A 20,621-nucleotide genomic window follows, 5' to 3' on the forward strand; every position below is an offset into this window, starting at 1 on the left:
CACCCAGTTTGTGGTAATTTGTTATGGCAGCAATAGGAGCTCCTACTCATAGTTTTGGAAGGATCTTTTTATAAATTTGTCTCATTAATGTAATAATAAATTGTCTAGAGAAATTAATATTCCTTTTCCCCCCTCTTGGCTAAAAAGGAGCAAGATGAGGTTTTTCTATTTTAAACTAATCTCTCATTGTGACTGAGGAGGGATGTGGATAGTCTTAGTTTTCTATTCTCAGGATAGAAGGTCGCAGTGGTTGGAGCACAAAACAAAACAACATGTTGTTTGATGTACAGGCCTAAAAAGATAGGAAATGTTTCTTTCTACCAGGTGTAAGTTCTCTAAGGTTAATGAAGAGACAATAAATTAATTGAAAATAATCAACCTTCTGCAATGTGATAAGATAATCAAGAGCTTAATCTATAAGCCAAATAAAATAACTTTAGGAATTTTAAAAGTTGAAAGATTAGCATTTTATAGTTGGTTTTCTTGATTGATCTGTAAAACTTATTAAAGAAATGGATTTTATTATTACCTCTTATTCATATACTCCATACACAGTGTGCATTGTTTGATTCTTTAAGTTAAATTTACTGTGTCAATGAAGAGTGACCTCTAGAATATCTTTAAATTGCTGGAATTTGCATAGGCTTGCACTTTTACTTTCTAATTTAAAGCCCCTATGGGTTCCTTCTTTATCCCATCCTGTTTTGACTCATTACAATCTCCCTTCATTTGCCTGCAATATGCAAATAGCCACTTTCTTGTCATTTTTATAGGGATGGAGAGTTGTGCCTCTTGAACACGTTATTAACTTCTCTGTGAATCTGTACAATTCTATTTAGATGTAATTGTTTATTATTATATTGGGGTTTAATTTTCCTGCTTTTGGGAAGAAAAACCTAGAAGTACTCCCTGGTTAGTGAAAATATTTATATTGAAAGAATGAGGTACTAGCACATATACACTGAATTTATTAGCATGCCGTTTATGTAATATTTGTATGCATAAACATATACACATTTTAATCTTGAGGTATGTTTATGCTAAGTATGAACAAATGCATATTTTAGGTTTATGTAATTATTTTAAATGTGGAGTTAGAATACACAAATTTTGATTTCTGGTAAGAGAGTAAACGAGCTAGGGTTGCTGACTATCACCACTTCCCCATAGAAATCAACCTAGAAAAAAACATAGAAGTGTGAGAGCAAGACACGGATTTCAGGAAACAACGTCAAAACAAAACTGTACGGGTGACTGAAGACCATCTTGAGTTGGTATGCGTTGGGAAGGGGTAGGTGGGTGTGTCCTGAGAGACAGGCCACTGGGGCAATAGTGGGAACAGGTTAGAAGAAAATGTTTAAAATTCTGTTCTTGCCTTCCCCCCTCATGGAATTGGGAAAAATTGTTGCCTGCCACATCAGAGCAGAATGCAGCAGTAAAATCTGTAGCTGCCCTCGTGTAACATCAGTGCACATGTCCTGCTGAACTGAAACTCTGATGAAAATAGGTGCTACTGATCAGTTGTTCTCAGGCATTCACTCCTCTACCCTTCCCCTCTCCTTAAGAGGAGAAGGGCTAATGGATTATAACCTAGTCTTTCTGCTCCTAACATTGCTTCTTCTGAAGAGTATTAAAGTAAATGCTGACTGGGCGAGTTGCCAGAAGCTGTGGCAACAGAGCGTGTGGTCAGTAGTTACTCTGTGGTATGGTGGGTACTCTGCCTTGAGACTTTTCCCTTCTCCTGTGCTTAGACTTAACAGGACTGAAAAAGTCAGGGGACATGGCCCTTCCCCAGCATATGCTACTGGACAGGGTAGCTAAACTTCCCAGAGAACGTGAGCTTATAAGCTGCAATAATTGGACATCTGGAAAGGAACAACATCTTTAAAAGAGAGAAAATAAGCTGGACAATATTTACCAATTGTGATGGAGTTAACAATAATTTACACTAAGGAAGATAAGTATTTGTACAGAAATGGGGAAGAAAATAAGATTGTGAAAGAATGAGAAGCTATAAAAAAGCACGTAGAAATAGTAGATAAGAAAATATAATAGTTGAAATAAAGGACACAACAGAGGAATAATAAAAGAATGGATTTAGCTAAAGAGTGAATTAGTGAGCTGGAAGATAAGGTTGAAGAATTTGTCCAGATTTAGCAAGAAAAGGTAAACTGGAGAATATGTTAAGGACCTATTAAGTATGAAAAGATATATATGAAAAGATATATATGAAAGATATATGTAGAAGTGCCAAGAATATTTGAAGGAATAGAGGTAAATTTTGAAGAATTAAAGAAAGATAGAAGACTTCATGTTGAAAAAACAAATTACATAACAGAATAAGCCACAACTAGGCACATTATATAAAATTTGAGAATATCAAAAATAAACAAAAAATTCCAAATGTTTTCACAGAGGCAGAGAAAGTCAGTCCTGCCACAGAGATTAAAAAACAAACAAAATGAAGAAGACAAAAATTATCTGCAAAGAGAGAATAAAAAAAGATTGGTATCAGATTTCTCAAAACAACACTAGATACTAGAAGACAACAGAATAATTTTTTGTGGTGAAATATACATAACATAAAATTTATTATTTTAAAACCATTTTTAAATGTGCAGTTCAGTGACATTAATGATATTCACATTGTTGTACAATAGAGTATTTTTGAAATAATAAAGGAAAATGATTTTAACTTAGAATTTTATAGCCTACTAAATTTTTTTGTAAACCCTGATACAAAAGGGATGGTAAATAAAGGTAGTCAAGTACAAATATATTGGTAAAGTTTACTGTGGTCTTTAAATTATAAAAGACTACAATTTGTGAAATAAAAACAATGCCAGCATGATATTAAATCAGCTTTTTATTTTCCATGAATCATTCAGTGTCTAAGCCTTGGGTTTCTCTTGCTTAGTTATTACATTTTTCTTAAAAGACTAAAATACCTAATGCTATTTGCTCTTTTCTTCCTCTACCAGCCCATAATGCCATTTTTTCTTTTTGTTCCTTTCTCTTCATTAGATGGTAAGAACATGAAAATAGGGACTGTATTTTGGCAAAGAATGTAGGTATGGGAAGGCTAGAAATCAACTGGCACATGTGTCTTTGTTTTAGTTTACTAAGGCTGTCATAACACAATACCACTCTGGATGGCTTAAATAACAAATATTTATTTTCTCACAGTTCTGGAGGCTTGACGTTCAAGATCATAGTGTCAACAGGTTTGTTTTCTCCTGAGGCCTCTCTCCTTGTCTTGCAAGCAACCACCTTCTCGCTGTGTCCTCACATAGCCTTCTCTCTGTCTCTTTCTCTTCTTATGAGGACACCAGTCATATTGGATTAGGGCCCTACCCTTAAGACCTCGTTTAACCTTGATACCTCTATAAAGACCTTATCTATCATTATCTATCTGAGGTACTGGGGGTTGGGACTGCCAACAAATAAAATTTGAGGGAGTACAGTTCAGCCCATAACAGTCCTGTTTTACAAATCTTTGCATGAAGGACTTAAATGCTAATACCAAGATACCAATCCTGAGAGCCAATGGTCATTGAGTATCAGGCATGCACGCTTCTGAAAGCTTCATATAGATCATCTCATTTAAGCCTCACAACACAGCTGTGCAGTAGGTGCTCTTTTTTAAATCCTCATTTTACAGTTGAGAAAACAGAGTGTTTAGGTACCCCCCTAAAATGAAACAGGTAGAAAAGGAGGGAACCAGGATTCAAACGCGGGCAGCCTGCCTCTAGCACCTCTCCTCTCATTCCCTGATCTTGTTATTCTCCCTTCTCTAAACTGAGGACACCGACATATGTTTATTTGACTTCACAAGCAGTTTTGTTATGGATGTTCACTGTCAGAGTCAAGATGCTAGTTTGAAGAGCACTGGCTCCAGATTCTTTGCTCACCTGAACCCAGGGGTTGTTTTGAGAGACCTTAAAGATAAGCTTAATTGAGGAGCCCAGCTCTCTGTGTAAGATATTTTATACCAAGCAAAATAAACTGACTTCAGAGTGTCAATGGAAGAAAAGTTGAGAGCAAGTTTTTCCTGTTTTTATCTTTAAGAAAATAAAATATGTGCATCACAACACAAGTCAGAAGCAGATCAAGGATGAGTGCTTTGAGAACAGATTTAAATAGTTACTTCCTTACTCCTGAGCTCCATCTGGTCTAGGAGTTCGGTGATTTTTTGTAAAGCCACAAAGAGTTCAGTGAGGCTCAATGTTAAGGTTTATGTCTTGGGAGAAAAGATCTGAGAGAATTAATTTGTTGTTTAGAGGTAAAGATCAGTTCCTGTAGGTTAGGTATTCTATTTTGGGCTTGGAGGGAGAAGCGATTAACATTTCTTTCTGTTCTGGCAGACTGTGGAATAAGGCTCAGGGTATAAACAGAAGAAATTATCACACTTCTTGCAGGCAGAAATCAAAAGCAACTGGAAGCTAATCAAAGTCCAGTAAAGACAATTCAGGCATTATTCAGGCATTATTCTGACCAGTTCAGGAAAAAAAAGATGTTGGAATTTAATTCAGTTTAAATAAGAAAAACACATTTTGGGAAAAGCTACTTCAATCTTCAAGTACTTTGCAAGAATTACTAAATTGTTTAATGTGTTATATGAGGTATCTGAATTAGAATGGCAATGAGTGTTTTCTCCCTGAACTTAACCTCAAACTCCTAAATTAGGCTTTTGTGAATGTATATAGTTTTATATTCTCTAATTTTTTCAACTAGCCTGGGTAAGCAAAATATAACTCCACTGAATTATCTTTCTAAAGGAAGAGCTCCATGAAATTATAAATAGCATGAATGTCTTTAAATATACTTTTTAAGTATCATAGTTTATTTATGAAAACATTGCATTTGTAATAGAATTAATACAAAAGAAGCAGATAATGAAAAATGTGAAAGTTTCTTTCTACTCTCCATATGATAACTCCAGAGGTATTTAGAATAATTAATTTCACATTTAATTTCCTAATTGTTTTTCCTATGCCTTGTATATGTATACATACTACTTTTTTTCAGCTGTATTGAGATATAATTGGTATACAAAAACTGCATATAATTAATGCATACAATTTGATGAGTTTGGACATATGCATACATCAGTGTTACCGTCACCACAATCAAGGTAATAAACATCCGTCACCTCCAAAAGTTTGTCCATGTTCTTTGGTTTTATCTTTATTTGTTTTATGGTAAGAACACTTAACATGAGATCTAACTGCTTGACAAATTTTTAATGCACAGTACCTTACTTTAACTATTGGTACTTTAGAACTTACTCATCTTGTATAACTATAACTTTATACCCAGTGGACAAAAACTCTCCATATCCTCCTCCCCTCACCACCTGGCAACCACCATTCTGTTGTTTGCTTCTATATGTTTGACTTTTAGATGCCTCATACCAGAGGAATCAAACAGTATCTATCCTTCTAAGACTTATTTATTTCACTTAGCATAATGTCATCCAGATCCATCCATGTTGTTGCAAATGATGTGGCTTCCTTCTCTTTTAAGACTGATCGATATTCAATTGTATGTGTATACTTACCCACAGTGATTTACAGATTCAATGCTATTCCCATCAAAATGACATATTTTGCAGAATCTCAATGGCATATTTTACAGAAATAGAAAAAAAAAGTCATAAAATTTCTATTGAACCACGAAACACTCAGAATAGCCAAAGTGATCTTGAGAAAAAAAAGATAAACTGGGGGCATTATACTTCCTTATTTCAAAATATATTACAAAGCTACAGTAATCAAAATAAGTATGGAAATGGCATAAACACAGACAAATAGACCAGTGGAACAGACTAAAGTGCAGAAATACACTTATATGGTCAGCTTATCTTCAATAAGGGTGCCAAGAATACACAATGGGAAAAAGTCTCTTCAACAAATAGTGCTGGTAAGCTACATATCCACAGGCAAAACAATGAAACTGGATCCCTATCTTACACCATACACAAAAATCAACTCAAAATCGTTTAAATACTTAAGCAAAAGATCTGAAATTGTAAAAACCCTAGAAGAAAACACAGGGGGAAATCATTATGATATTGGTTTTGGCAATGATCTCATTGATAGGAAACCAAAAACAAAATTTAAAAAAATAGGCAAGAGGGACTATATCAAATTCAAAAGCTTTTGCTCAGCAACGGAAATAATCAGCAGAATAAAGAGTCACCTATGGGATGGGAGGAAATATTTGCAAATTATATATCTGATAAGTGGTAAATATCCAAAATGCATAAGGAATTCCTACAGCTCAATAGCAAAAAAACAAAACAAAACACACAAAAAACAAAAAAAGCAAAATCAATCCAATTTTTAAAAGGTCTAAGGAATCAATTAGAAGTTTCTCCAAAGACATACAAGTGGCCAACAATTATATGACTAGGTGGTCAAAATCACTAATGATCAGAGAAATGCAAATCAAAACCACAATGAGATATCACCTCATAACTGTTAGGATGCCTATTATCAAAAAAAAAAAAAAAAAAAAAAAAAGGTAAGTGTTGGTAAGGTTGTGGAGAAATTGGAACACTTTGCACACTGTTGGTGGGAATGTAAAAGACTATTTGGTAGTTGTGTGATCTTGGCAAGTTATTTAACCTCTCTGAGACTTGATTTTATCATTTGCAAACAGGGACTAAAGTGAATGCTTGTCTTATAAGTTTATTAAAAATATATAGGTATATATTCTATACACATACACACAAACAATACTTCCAAAGTGATTACTAGAAACCAGACAATGATTTTTTATATAGATAGATGGATAGGTAAATATCTAGGTATGTATTTATTTATATTTATTTTAGCTGATATATATGTCTATAAATGCATATATATATATATATATATATATATATATATATATATATATATATATATATATATATATAACATTTCCTGGTACATACTAGTCAATTTGGAAGTATTGTCTATTAGTATTACTGCTTAGAACATGTGCATTTTTCTATATCCTAGACCACATTGAATACCTGGAACTTAAAAAAATTTTAACATAATACATGAAAAAAATGTGATTTTAAAAAATTTTCTAACATTCTGCTCCTGATAAGGGAGTAACCAATATCTATATTGGTTATTGTAGTCCTACTTTAATGTATCACTTGCTAATATTCTTATCCAGTTTTGTGGTTTATTTACCTATTATTGTTATATAAGAGTTTTCCAATATATTCTTTTTTTTTGCCACTAAATCATCATGTATTTTTTTTTTTTTTTTTAGTGGTCAAATATCATGACTTTATATAAATGCATGTAAACATACAATAGCAATTTGCCTTCCTTTTTAGGTACAGGTATACAAAAAAGTTAAATGATCAGTCTCTTTCCTCTCAACCAGGAATTTACAGACTCTTTTTTTCTGTAAGAATGGCTTTTTAGGTAGTAAGGTTTGTATTTTTTTTTTTAAACATCTTTATTGGAGTATAATTGCTTTACAATGGTGTGTTAGTTTCTCCTTTATAACAAAGTGAATCAGTTATACATATACATATATCCCCATATCTCTTCTCTATTGCAATTCCCTCCCTCCCACCCTCCCTATCCCACCCCTCTAGGTGGTCACAGAGCTCAGAGCTGATCTCCCTCTGCTATGTGGCTGCTTCCCACTAGCTATCTATTTTACAGTTGGTAGTGTATATATGTCCATGCCACTCTCTCACTTTGTCCCAGCTTACCCTTCCCCCTCCCCGTATCCTCAAGTCTATTCTCTAGTAGGTCTGTGTCTTTATTTCTGTCTTGCCCCTAGGTTCTTAATGACCTTTTTTTCTTTCTTTTACATTCCATATATAGATTCCATGGAATCTAGATTCCATATGTGTTAGCATACGGTATTTGTTTTTCTCTTTCTGACTTACTTCATTCTGTATGACACACTCTAGGTCCATCCACCTCACTATAAATAACTCAATTTCATTTCTTTTTATCGCTGAGTAATATTCCATTATATATATGTGCCACATCTCTTTATCCATTCATCTGTTGATGGACAATTAGGTTGCTTCCACGTCCTGGCTACTGTAAATAGAGCTGCAGTGAACACTGTGGTACATGACTCTTTTTGAATTATGGTTTTTCTCAGGGTATGTGCCCAGTAGTGAGCTTGCTGGGTTGTATGGTAGTTCTATTTTTAGTTTTCTAAGGAACCTCCATACTGTTCTCCATAATGGCTGTATCAATTTACATTCCCACCAGCAGTGCAAGAGGGTTCCCTTTTCTCCACACCCTCTCCAGCATTTATTGTTTGTAGTTATTTTGATGATGGCCGTTCTGACTGGTGTGAGGTGATACCTCATTGTAGTTTTGATTTGCATTTCTCTAATGATTAGTGTTGTTGAGCAACCTTTCATGTGCTTGTTGGCAATCTGTATATCTTTGGAGAAATGTCTATTCAGGTCTTCTGCCCATTTTTGGATTGGGTTGTTTGTTTTTTTGATACTGAGCTGCATGAGCTGCTTGTTAATTTGGGAGATTAATCCTTTGTCAGTTGCAAATTTGCAAATATCTTCTCCCATTCTAAGGGTTGTCTTTTCGTCTTGTTTATGGTTTCCTTTGCTGTGCAAAAGCTTTTAAGTTGCATTAGGTCCCATTTGTTTATTTTTGTTTATATTTCCATATCTCTAGGAGGTACGTCAAAAAGGATATTGCTGTGGTTTATGTCATAGAGTGTTCTGCCTATGTTTTCCTCTAAGAACTTGATAGTGTCTGGTCTTATATTAGGTCTTTAATCCATTTTGAGTTTATTTTTGTGTATGGTGTTGGGGAGTGTTCTAATTTCATTCTTTTACAAGTAGCTGTCCAGTTTTCCCAGTGCCAGTTATTGAAGAGGCTGTCGTTTCTCCACTGTATATTCTTGCCTCCTTTATCAAAGATAAGGTGACCATATGTGCATGGGTTTATCTCTGGGCTTTCTATCCTATTCCATTGATCTATATTTCTGTTTTTGTGCCAGTACCTTACGGTATTGATTATTGTAGCTTTAAAGTATAGTCTGAACTCAGGGAGCCTGATTTCTCCAGCTCTGTTTTTCTTTCTCAAGATTGCTTTGGCTATTTGGGGTCTTTTGTGTTTCCATACAACTTGTGAAATTTTTTGTTCTAGTTCTGTGAAAAATGCCATTGGTAGTTCGATAGGGATTGCATTGAATCTGTAGTTTGCTTTGGGTAGTAGAGTCATTTTCACAATGTTGATTCTTACAATCCAAGAACATGGTATATCTCTCCATCTATTTGTACCATCTTTAATTTATTTCATCAGGGTCTTATAATTTTCTGCCTAAAGGTCTTTTGTCTCCTTAGGTAGGTTTATTCCTAGGTATTTTATTCTTTTTGTTGCAGTGGAAAATGAGAGTGTTTTTTCAATTTCACTTTCAGATTTTTCATCATTAGTGTATAGGAATGCAAGATATTTCTGTGCATTAATTTTGTATCCTGCTACTTTACCAAATTCATTGATTAGCTCTAGTAGTTTTCTGGTAAAATCTTTAGGAATCCCTATGTATAGCATCATGTCATCTGTAAACAGTGACAGCTTTACTTCTTTTCTGATTTGGATTCCTTTTATTTTTCTTCTCTGATTGCTTTGGCTAAGACTTCCAAAACTATGTTGAATAATAGTGGTAAGAGTGGGCAACCTTGTCTTTTTCCTGATCTTAGTGGAAATGGTTTCAGTTTTTCACCATTGAGGATGATGTTTGCTGTGGGTTTGTCATATATAGCCTTTTTTATGTTGAGGTAAGTTCCCTCTATGCCTACTTTCTGGAGGGTTTTTATCATAAATCGGTGTTGAATTTTGTCGAAAGCTTTCTCTGCATCTATTTAGATGATCATATGGTTTTTCTCCTTCAATTTGTTAATACAGTGTATCAAGTTGATTGATTTGCATATATTGAAGAATCATTGCATTCCTGGGATAAACCCACTTTGATCATGGTTTGTGATCCTTTTAATGTGAGGTTGGATTCTGTTTGCTAGTATTTTGTTGAGGAGTTTTGCATCTACATTCATCAGTGATATTGGCCTGTAGTTTTCTTTCTTTGTGACATCCTTGTCTGGTTTTGGTATCAGGTGATGGTGGCCTTATAGAATGAGTTTGTGAGTGTTCCTCCCTCTGCTATATTTTGGAAGAGTTTGAGAGGGATAGGTGTTAGCTCTTCTCTAAATGTTTGATAGAATTCTCCTGTGAAGCCATCTGGTCTTAGGCTTTTCTTTGTTGGATGATTTTAAATCACAGTTTCAGTTTCAGTGCTTGTGATTGGTCTGTTCATATTTTCTATTCCTGGTTCAGTCTCAGCAGGTTGTGCATTTCTAAGAATTTGTCCATTTCTTCCAGGTTGTCCATTTTATTGGCATAGAGTTGCTTGTAGTAATTTCTCATAATCTTTTGTATTTCTGCAGTGTCCATTGTTACTTCTCCTTTTTCATTTCTAATTCTATTCATTTGAGTCTTCTCCCTTTTTTTCTTGATGAGTCTGGCTAACGGTTTATCAATTTTGTTTATCTTCTCAAAGAACCAGCTTTTAGTTTTATTGATCTTTGCTATTGTTTTCTTCATTTCTTTTTCATTTATTTCTGATCTGATCTTTATGATTTCTTTCCTTCTGCTAACTTTGGGGTTTCTTGGTTCTTCTTTCTCTAATTGCTTTAGGTGTAATGTTAGGTTGTTTATTTGAGATGTTTCTTGTTTCTTAAGGTAGAATTCTGTTGCTGTAAACTTCCCTCTTTAGAACTGCTTTTGCTGCATCCCATAGGTTTTGGGTCGTCGTGTTTCCATTGTCATTTGTTTCTTGGTATTTTTTTATTTCCTCTTTGATTTCTTCAGTGATCTCTTGCTTATTAAGTAGTGTATTGCTTAGCCTCCATGTGTTTCTATTTTTTACAGATTTTTTTCCTGTAATTGGTATCCAGTCTCATAGTGTTGTGGTCGGAAAAGATACTTGATACAATTTCAATTTTCTTATATTGACCAAGGCTTGATTTGTGACCCATGATAGGATCTATCCTGGAGAATGTTCCATGAGCACTTGAGAAGAATGTGTACTCTGGTGTTTTTGAATGGAATGTCCTATAAATATCAATTAAGTCCATCTTGTTTAATGTATCATGTAAAGCTTGTGTTTCCTTACATTTTTTCATTCTGGATAGTCAGTCCATTGGTGAAAGTGGGGTGTTAAAGTCCCCTACTATGATTGTGTTGCTATCGATTTCCCCTCTTATGGCTGTTAGCATTTGCCTTATATATTGAGGTGCTCCAATGTTGGGTGTGTAAATATTTACAGTTGTAAATATTGATCAATCCCGATCCCTTGTTCATTATGTAGTTTGGATTGATCCCTTGCTCATTATGTAGTGTCCTTCTTTGTCTATTGTAATAATCTTTGTTTTAAAGTCTATTTTGTCTGATATGAGAATTGCCACTCCAGCTTTGTTTTGATTTCCATTTGCATGGAATAACTTTTCCCATTCCCTCACTTTCAGTCTGTATGTGTCCCTAGGTCTGAAGTGGGTCTCTTGTAGACAGCATATATATGGGTCTTGTTTTTGTATCCATTCAGCCAGTCTTTGTCTTTCGGTTGGAGCGTTTAATCCATTTACATTTAAGGTAGGTATCGATATGTATGTTCCTATTACAATTTTCTTAATTGTTTTGGGTTTGCTATTGTAAGTCTTTTCCTTCTCTTGTGTTTCCTGCCTAGAGAAGTTCCTTTAGCATTTGTTGTAAAGCTGGTTTGGTGATGCTGAATTCTCTCAGCTTTTGTTTGTCTGTAAAGGTTTTAATTTCTCTGTCAAATGTGAATGAGATCCTTGCTGGGTAGAATAATCTTGTTTGTAGGTTTTTCCCTTGCATCACTTTCAATATGTCCTGCCACTCCCTTCTGGCTTGCAGAGTTTCTGCTGAAAGATCAGCTGTTAACCTTATGGGCATTCCCTTGCATGTTATTTGTTGTTTTTCCCTTGCTGCTTTCAATATTTTTTCTTTGTGTTTAATTTTTGATAGTTTGATTAATATGTTCTTGGTGTGTTTCTCCTTGGATTTATCCTGTATGTGACTCTGTGCTTCCTGGTCTTAACTGTTTCCTTTCCCATATTAGGGAAGTTTTCAACTATAATCCTTCAAATATTTTCTCAGGTCCTTTCTTTTTCTCTTCTTCTTCTGGGACCCCTGTAATTCTATTGTTGGTGTGTTTATTGTTGTCCCAGAGGTCTCTGAGACTGTCCTCAATTCTTTACATTCTTTTTTCTTTATTCTGCTCTGCAGTAGTTATTTCCACTATTTTATGTTCCATGTTACTTATCCATTCTTCTGCCTCAGTTATTCTGCTATTGATCCCTTCTAGAGAATTTTTTTTTTTTTTTTTTTTTTTTTTTTTTTTTTTTTTTTTTTGCGGTACGCGGGCCTCTCACTGTTGTGGCCTCTCCCGCCGCGGAGCACAGGCTCCGGACGCGCAGGCCTAGCGGCCATGGTTCACGGGCTCAGTCGCTCCGCGGCATGTGGGATCTTCCCGGACCAGGGCACGAACCCGTGTCCCCTGCATCGGCAGGCGGATTCTCAACCACTGCGCCACCAGGGAAGCCCTAGAGAATTTTTAATTTCATTTATTCTGTTGTTCATTACTATTAGTTTGCTCTTTAGTTCTTCTAGGTCCTTGTTAAACGTTTCTTTTATTTTCTCCATTTTATTTCCAATATTTTGGATCATCTTTACTATCATTATTCTGAATTCTTTTTCAGGTAGACTGCCTATTTCCTCTTCATTTGTTAGGTCTGTTGGGTTTTTGCCTTGCTCCTTCATCTGCTGTGTGTTTCTCTGTCTTCTCATTTTGCTTAACTTACTGTGTTTGGGGTCTCCTTTTCACAGGCTGCAGGTTTGTAGTTCCTGTTGTTTATGGTGTCTGTCCCCAGTTGGTTCAGTGGGTTGTGTAGGCTCCCTGGTGAAGGGAACTAGTGCCTGTGTTCTGCTGGATGAGGCTGGATCTTGTCTTTCTGGTGGCAGGTCTACATCTGGTGGTGTGTTTTGGGGTGTCTGTGGCCTTATTATGATTTCAGGCAGCCTCTCTGCTAATGGTTGGGGTTGTGTTCTTGTGTTGCTAGTTGTTTGGCATAGGGTGTCCAGCACTGTAGGTTGCTGGTCGTTGAATGGAGCTGGGTCTTGGCATTGAGATGGTGATTTTTTGGAGGTTTTTGCCCTTTGATATTACGTGGAGCTGGGAGGTCTCTTGTGGACCAGTGTCCTGAACTTGGCTCTCCCACCTCAGAGGCACAGCCCTGATTCCTGGCTGGAGCACCAAGATCCTGTCATCCACACAGCTCAGAATAAAAGGGAGAAAAAAATAGAAGAAGATAAAATAAAGGCAAATAAAATAGTTATTAAAATAAAAAATAATTATTAAAACAATTTTTAAATAATAAAAAAAAAGAGAGCAACCAAACCAGAAAACAAATCCAACCATGATAACGAGTGCTAAAAACTATATTAAAAAAAAAACAAAAACAAAAACAAAAGAACGGACAGACAGAACCCAGGACAGATGGTAAAAGGAAAGCTATACAGAGAAAATCACACACAGGAGCATATCCCTACACACTCACAAAAAGAGAAAAAGGGAAATAAATATATATCGTTGCTCCCAAAGTCCACCTCCTCAATTTGGGATGATTCATTTTCTATTCAGGTATTCCAAAAATGCAGGGTACATCAAGTTGATTGTGGAGATTTAATCCACTGCTCCTGAGGCTGCTGGGAGAGGTTTCCTTTTCTCTTCTTTGTTCACACAGCTCCCGGGGTTCAGCTTTGGATTTGTCCCCGCCTCTGTGTGTATGTCACCTGAGGGCATCTGTTCTTCATTCAGACCAGGCGGGGTTAAAAGAGCACCTGATTCAGGGGCTCTGTCTCACTCAGGCCGTGGGGAAGGAGAGGTACAGAATGTGTGGTGAGCCTGTGGCAGCAGAAGCCAGTGTGACATTGCACCAGTGTGAGGCACACCATGTGTTCTCCTGGGCAAGTTGTCCCTGGAACATAGGACCCTGGCAGTGGCGGGCTGCACAGGCTCCTGGGAGGGGAGGTGTGGATAGTGACCTGTGCTTGCACATAGGCTTCTTGGTGGCCTCAGCAGCAGTCTTAGCGTCCCATGCCCGTCTCTGGGATCCACGCTGATAGCCATGGCTCGTGCCCATTTCTGGAGCTCCTTTAAGTGGCGCCCTTAATCCCATCTCCTTGCGCACCAGGAAACAAATAGGCAAGAAAAAGTCTCTTGCCTATTTGGCAGCTCCAGACTTTTTCCCGGACTCCCTCCCGGCTAGCTCTGGTGCACTAGCCACCTTCAGGCTGTGTTCACGCAGCCAATCCCAGTCCTCTTCCCGGGATCCGACCTCCAAAGCCCAAGCCTCAGCTCCCAGCCCCCACCCACCCCAGCACTTGAGCAGACAAGCCTCTTGGGCTGGTAAGTGCTGGTTGGCGCCGATCCTCTGCGGGAATCTCTCCACTTTGCCCTCCGCACCCCTGTTGCTGTGCTCTCCTCCATGGCTCTGAAGCTTTCCCCCGTCCGCCACCCGCAGTCTCTGCCCGCAAAGGGGCTTCTAGTGTGTGGAAACATTTCCTCCTTCACAGCTCCCTCCCACTGGTGCAGGTCCTGTCCCTATTCTTTTGCTTCTGTTTTTTCTTTTTTCTTTTGCCCTACCCAGGTATGTGGGGAGTTTCTTGCCTTTTGGGAGGACTGAGGTCTTCTGCCAGCATTCAGTAGGTGTTTTGTAGGAGTTATTCCACATGTAGATGTATTTCTGATATATTTATGGGGAGGAAGTTGATCTCCACGTATTACTCTTCTGCCGTCTTGAAGCTCCCCCATCATGTATTTTTAATTTTTTTTCATATTAAAGTATAATTGATTTACAATATTATGTTGGTTTCAGGTGTATAACATACTTTCAGTATTTTTATAGATTATACTCCACTTAAAGTTATTACAAAAATGGCTATATTAACCTGTGCTGTACAATATATCCCTGTTGCTTATTTATTTTATGCATAGTAGTTTGTGTCTCTCAATCCTATACCCCTATCTTGCCCCTCTCCTCTTCCCTGTCCCATCTGGTAGGCAATAGTCTGTTCTCTGTGTCTGAGTCTTTCTGTTGTGTTATATACATTTATTTGTTTTATATTTGAGAGTCTATGTATAAGTGACATCATATTTGTCTCTGACTTATTTCACTAAGCATAATACTCTCTAGGTCAGCCAACATTGTTGCAAATGACAGAATTTCATTCTTCTTTGTGGCTGAGTAGTATTATATTATATATATGTGTACCACATCTTCATTATGCATTCATCTGTTAATGGGCACTTGGGTTACTTTGTAGACTTTTTAAAATAGTTCGAGAAGTTAGCTAGAACTATTTTATTTTATTTTAAATTTGTATTTAACATTGGACCATAGTTGATTAACAATGTTGTGTTAGTTTCACATGTAAAGTAATTGTTGCAAATATATACATGTATCTATTCTTTTTCAAATTCTTTTCCCATTTAGGTTATTACAGAATATTGACCATCATTCCCTGTGCTATACAGTAGGTTCTTGTTGGTTATCTGTTTTAAATATAGCAGTGTGTACATGTCAATCCCCAACTCCCAATCTGACTTTTCATGAGAGCCATTTTGACAGGTGTGAGGTGGTATCTCATGGTGGTTTTGATTTGTATTTCTCTGATTATTAGCAATATTGAGCATTTTTTTATATGCCTGTTGGCCATTTGTATATCTTCTTTGGAAAAATGTCTATTCAGGTCTTCTGCTCATTTTTTAATTGGTTGTTTTTTTTAAATATTGAATTGTATGAGCTATTTATATATTTTATATATTAATCCCTTATTGGTCATATCATTTGCAAATATTTTCTCCCATTCCATAGGTTGTCTTTTCATTTTGTTTATGGTTTCCTTTGCTGAACAAAAAGCTTTTAAGTTTAATTAGGTCACATTTATTTATTTTTGCTTTTGTTTCCTTTGCCTTAGAAGACATATTCAAAAAGAATATTGCTATGGTTTATGTTTTGCCTATGCTCTTTTCTAGGAGTTTTGTGATTTCAGGTCTTACATTTAGATCTTTAATCCATTTTGAATATATTTTTGTATATGATGCATGTAGTGTTCTAGTCTCATTCTTTTATGTGGCTCTGTCCTGTTTCCCAGCAAAAGTTACTGAAGAGACTGTCTTTTCTCCATTGTTCTTCATTCTTGCCTCCTTCTTGCCTACTTTGCCATAGATTAAGTGACCATAGTGCATGGGTTTTGTTCTGGGCTCTCCTTTTGCAATGATCTATGTGTCTGTTTATGTGCATTACCGTATGGTTCTGATTATTGTACCTTTGTAGTACAGTCTGAAGACTTGGAGGGTGAGACCTCCAGCTTTGTTCTTTTTTCTCAAGATAGTTTTGGCAATTCAGGGTGTTTTGAGGCTCCATATAAAGTTTAGGATTATTTATTCTAGTTCTGTGGAAAATGTCATAGGTATTTTGATAGGAATTGTATTAAATCTGTAGATTGCTTTAGGAAGTATGGACATTAAGACAATATTAATTCTTCCAATCCAAGAACATGGGATATATTTCCATTTTTGATATCATTTTCAAATTCCTTCATTAATATTTTTGGATGTTCAGAGTATAGGTCTTTCACCTCCTTGCTTAAGTTTCTTCCTAGATATTTTATTCTTTTCGGTGTGATTGTAAATGGGATTTTTAACAAATTTCTCTTTCTAATAGTTTATTATTAGTGTATAGAAAAGTAACAGATTTCTATATATTATATATAGAAGTATATATAATATTATATATTAATCATATATCCTGAAACTTTGCTGAATTCATTTATTCTAATAGCTTTTTTGGTGGAGACTTTAAGGTTTTCTGTATGTAGTATCATATCATCTGCAAATAGTGACAGTTTTACTTTTTTGCTTCCAATTTGGAGGCCTTTTATATTTCTTTCATGTCTGATTGTTGTGTCTAGAACTTCAAATACTATGTTAAATAGGAGAGGTGAGAGTGTGCATTCATGTCTTGTTCCTAATTTTAGAGGAAAAGATTTCAGCTTTTCAATTTTGAGTATGATGTTAACTGTGGGTTTGTCATAAATGACTTTAATAATGTTGAGTTGTCGGGCTTCCCTGGTGGCGCAGTAGTTGAGAGTCTGCCTGCCGTTGCAGGGGACACGGTTTCATGCCCCGGTCCGGGAAGATCCCACATGCCATGGAGTGGCTGGGCCCGTGAGCCATGGCCACTGAGCCTGTGCTTCCAGAGCCTGTGCTCCACAACGGGAGAGGCTGCAACAGTGAGAGGCCCACGTACCGCAAAATATTAATAATAATATAAATAAATAAATAAATAAATAAATAAATAAATAAATAAAGTAATGTTGAGTTATGTTCCTTCTATACCAGCTTTAATGAGAGTTTTTGTCACAAATGGATGTTGAATTTTGTCAAATACTTTTTTCTAAGTGTATTGTGATAATCATGTTATTTTTATCCTTCCTTTTGTTAATGTGGTGTATCACTTTGATTAATTTGTGGATTGAACCATCCTTGTATCCCTAGAAAAAATCTCACTTGATCATGGTGCCTGATCTTTTTTATATAGTGTTGGATTCAGTTTGCTAATATTTGTTGAGGATTGTTGCCTGATGAATGTATATTCATCAGAAATATTGGTCTGTAATTTTCTTTTTTGCAGTGTCTTTGTCTGGTTTTGGTATCAAGGTAATGGTAGCTTTGTGGAATGAATTTAGGGGTGTTTCTTCCTCTTTAGCTTTTTGGATTAGTTTAGGAAGGATAGGTATTAGCTTTTCTTTATATGTTTTGTGGAGTTCACCTGTGAAACCATCTTGTCTGGTCATTGGTTTGCTGGGATTTTTTTTTTATTACAAGTTTTATTTCACTGCTAGTGATTGGTCTTTTCAGACTGTCTGTGTCTTCCTGATTCAGTCTTGGCAGGTTGTATGTTCCTCGAAATTTATCCATTTCTTCTAGGTTGTCCTATTTGTTGACTTATAACTGTTCATAGTATTGTCTTATGATTTTTGGTATCTCTGTGATATCTGTTGTTATTCTCCTCTTTCATTTCTTGTTTTGTTTATTTGAGGCCTCTCTGTTTTCTTCTTGATGAGCCTGGTTTAAGGTTTATCAATTTTTTTTATCTTTTCAAAGAATAAGCTCTTGGTTTCATTAATCTTTTCTATTGCTTTCTTTGGTCTCTATTTTATGTATTTCCTCTCTGATCTTTATTATTTTCTTCTTTCTGCTGACTTTCGCTTTGTTCTTCTTTTTCTAATTCTTTAGTTTGAAAGTTAGCTTGTTTATTTGAGATTTTTCTTGTTTCTTGACATAGACCTGTAAAGCTATAAACTTCCCTTGTAGAACTGCTTTGTAGATTTTGGAAAGTCGTGTTTTACGTTTTCATTTGTCTTGAGGTATTTTCTGATTTCCTCTTTGATTTCTTCATTGAGCCATTCTTTTTTTTTTAGTAGTATGTTTTTATGTCTCCATGTGTTTGTGCTTTTCCCATTTTTCTTTCTATAAGTGATTTCTAATTTTATACCATTGTGGTCAGAAAGAATGCTTGATAAAATTTCTATCCTCCTAAATTTGTTGAGACTTGCTTTTTAGCCAAGTATATGGTCTATCCTGGAGAATATTCCATGTGCATTTGAAAATAATGTGAAATCTCTTTTGGAATGGGATGTCCTGTAGATGTCTGTTAAGTCCAACTGTTTTATTGTGTCATTTAAGTTCACCATTGCTGTATTGATGTTCTATCTGGATGATCTGTCCACTGATATAAATGGGGTATTAACATCCCCTATTATTATTGTATTGTTGCAAATTGTCTGCTGTATATATTTAGGTGTGCCTGTTTTGGATGCATGTTAGTTAATGAGTGTAATATCCTCTTCTTGTTTTGGTTCCTTTTTCATTATATAATGCCTTCCATTGTTGTTGTTGTTTTTATAGCTTTCATTTTAAAGTTTATTTTATCTGATATGAATACTGATAACCCTTCCACACTTCCTTATCATTTCCATTTGCATGAAATACCGTTTTCCCTCCTCACCCTTTCAGTCTGCGTGTCTTTAGTTCTTAAGAGAGTCTCTTGTAATCAGCATATGATGGGTCTTGTTTTATTATCCGATCAGCCACCCTCTGTCTTTTGATTGGAGCATTTAATCTACTGACTTTCAAAGTAATTATTGGTCGTTATGTTTCTTCCCTTGTGATTTGATGATTTTCATTAGTGGTATGCTTGTGTTCTTTCTTCTTGTTGTGTATCTGTTATAGGTTTTTGATTTGTGGTTACCATTTTGTTCATATATGTTGACCTATAACTATATCTGTTTGTTTTGTACAGGTAGTCTATTAGATTCAAACACATTCTAAAAGATCTACATTTTTTTTTTACTCCCTTCACCCACACTTTGTGTTTTTGATGTCATATTTTATATCTTCATGCTTATCCCTTTATTGATTATTGTAGTTTTACTTGATTTTACAATTTTTTGTCTTTTAATGTTTGTAGTAGCCCATTTAAGTGGTTGATCCTCAGCCTTTACTATATATTTGCCTTAACTAGTATGATTTTTCCTTTCCTGTAGATACTTACTTGTTGTTAGTCTTTTCTTTTCCACTTAAAAAAGACCCTTTAACATTTATTTTAGGGTTGGTTTAGTATCAATAATCTCTTTTAGTTCTTGCTTGTCTGAGAAATTCTTTATCTCTCCTCTACTTCTAAATGATAATTTTGCTGGGTTGTGTATCCTACAGAGAAGGTTTTTTGTTTTTGTTTTGTTTTTGTTTTTGTTCGCAGCACTTTAAATATATCGTGCCTCTCCCATCTGGCCTGTAAAGTTTCTGCAGAAAAATCAGCTGGTAGCATTATAGGGATTCCCTTGAATATAATCGCTTGTTTTTCTCTTGCTTCTATTGGAATTTTATCTTTATCTTTAACTTTTGCCATTTTAATTGTGATATATGTCTTGGTGTGTGTCTATTTGGGTTCATCTTGTTTTGGACCCTCTGTGGTTATTGTTCCTTGATATCTGTTTCCTTCTTTAGGATTGTGAACTTTTAATTTCATTACATAAATTTTTAACCCCCTTCTCTCTCTCTTCTACTTCTGTAACATATAATGTGAATGTTGCTAAGCTTGATGTTATCCCAAAGTCCCTTAAACTGTTCTTATTTTAAAATTTGTTTTTCTTTTTGCTGTTCTGATTGGGTGATTTCCATTATTTCACCTTCTAGATCACTTATGTGTTCTGTATCACCTAGTCTGCTGTTCATTCCTTCTAGTGTGTTTTCCATTTTAGTCATTGTATTTTTCAATTCTGATTATTTTTTATATTTTCTAGTTCCTTGTTAAAATTCTCACTGTGTTCATCTATTCTTTTATCTAATTTCAGTTAGCATTCTTATTACCAATTATTTGAATTCTTTTTCTGGTAAATTGTTTATTTCTGTTTTGTTTTATTTTATTTATTTTATTTTATTTTATTATTTTATGGCTTTTCCTTTGTGTCTTTGAG

This window comes from Kogia breviceps, chromosome 8 (genome assembly GCF_026419965.1).
Source record: "Kogia breviceps isolate mKogBre1 chromosome 8, mKogBre1 haplotype 1, whole genome shotgun sequence".
NCBI classification, from domain to species: Eukaryota; Metazoa; Chordata; class Mammalia; order Artiodactyla; family Physeteridae; genus Kogia; species Kogia breviceps.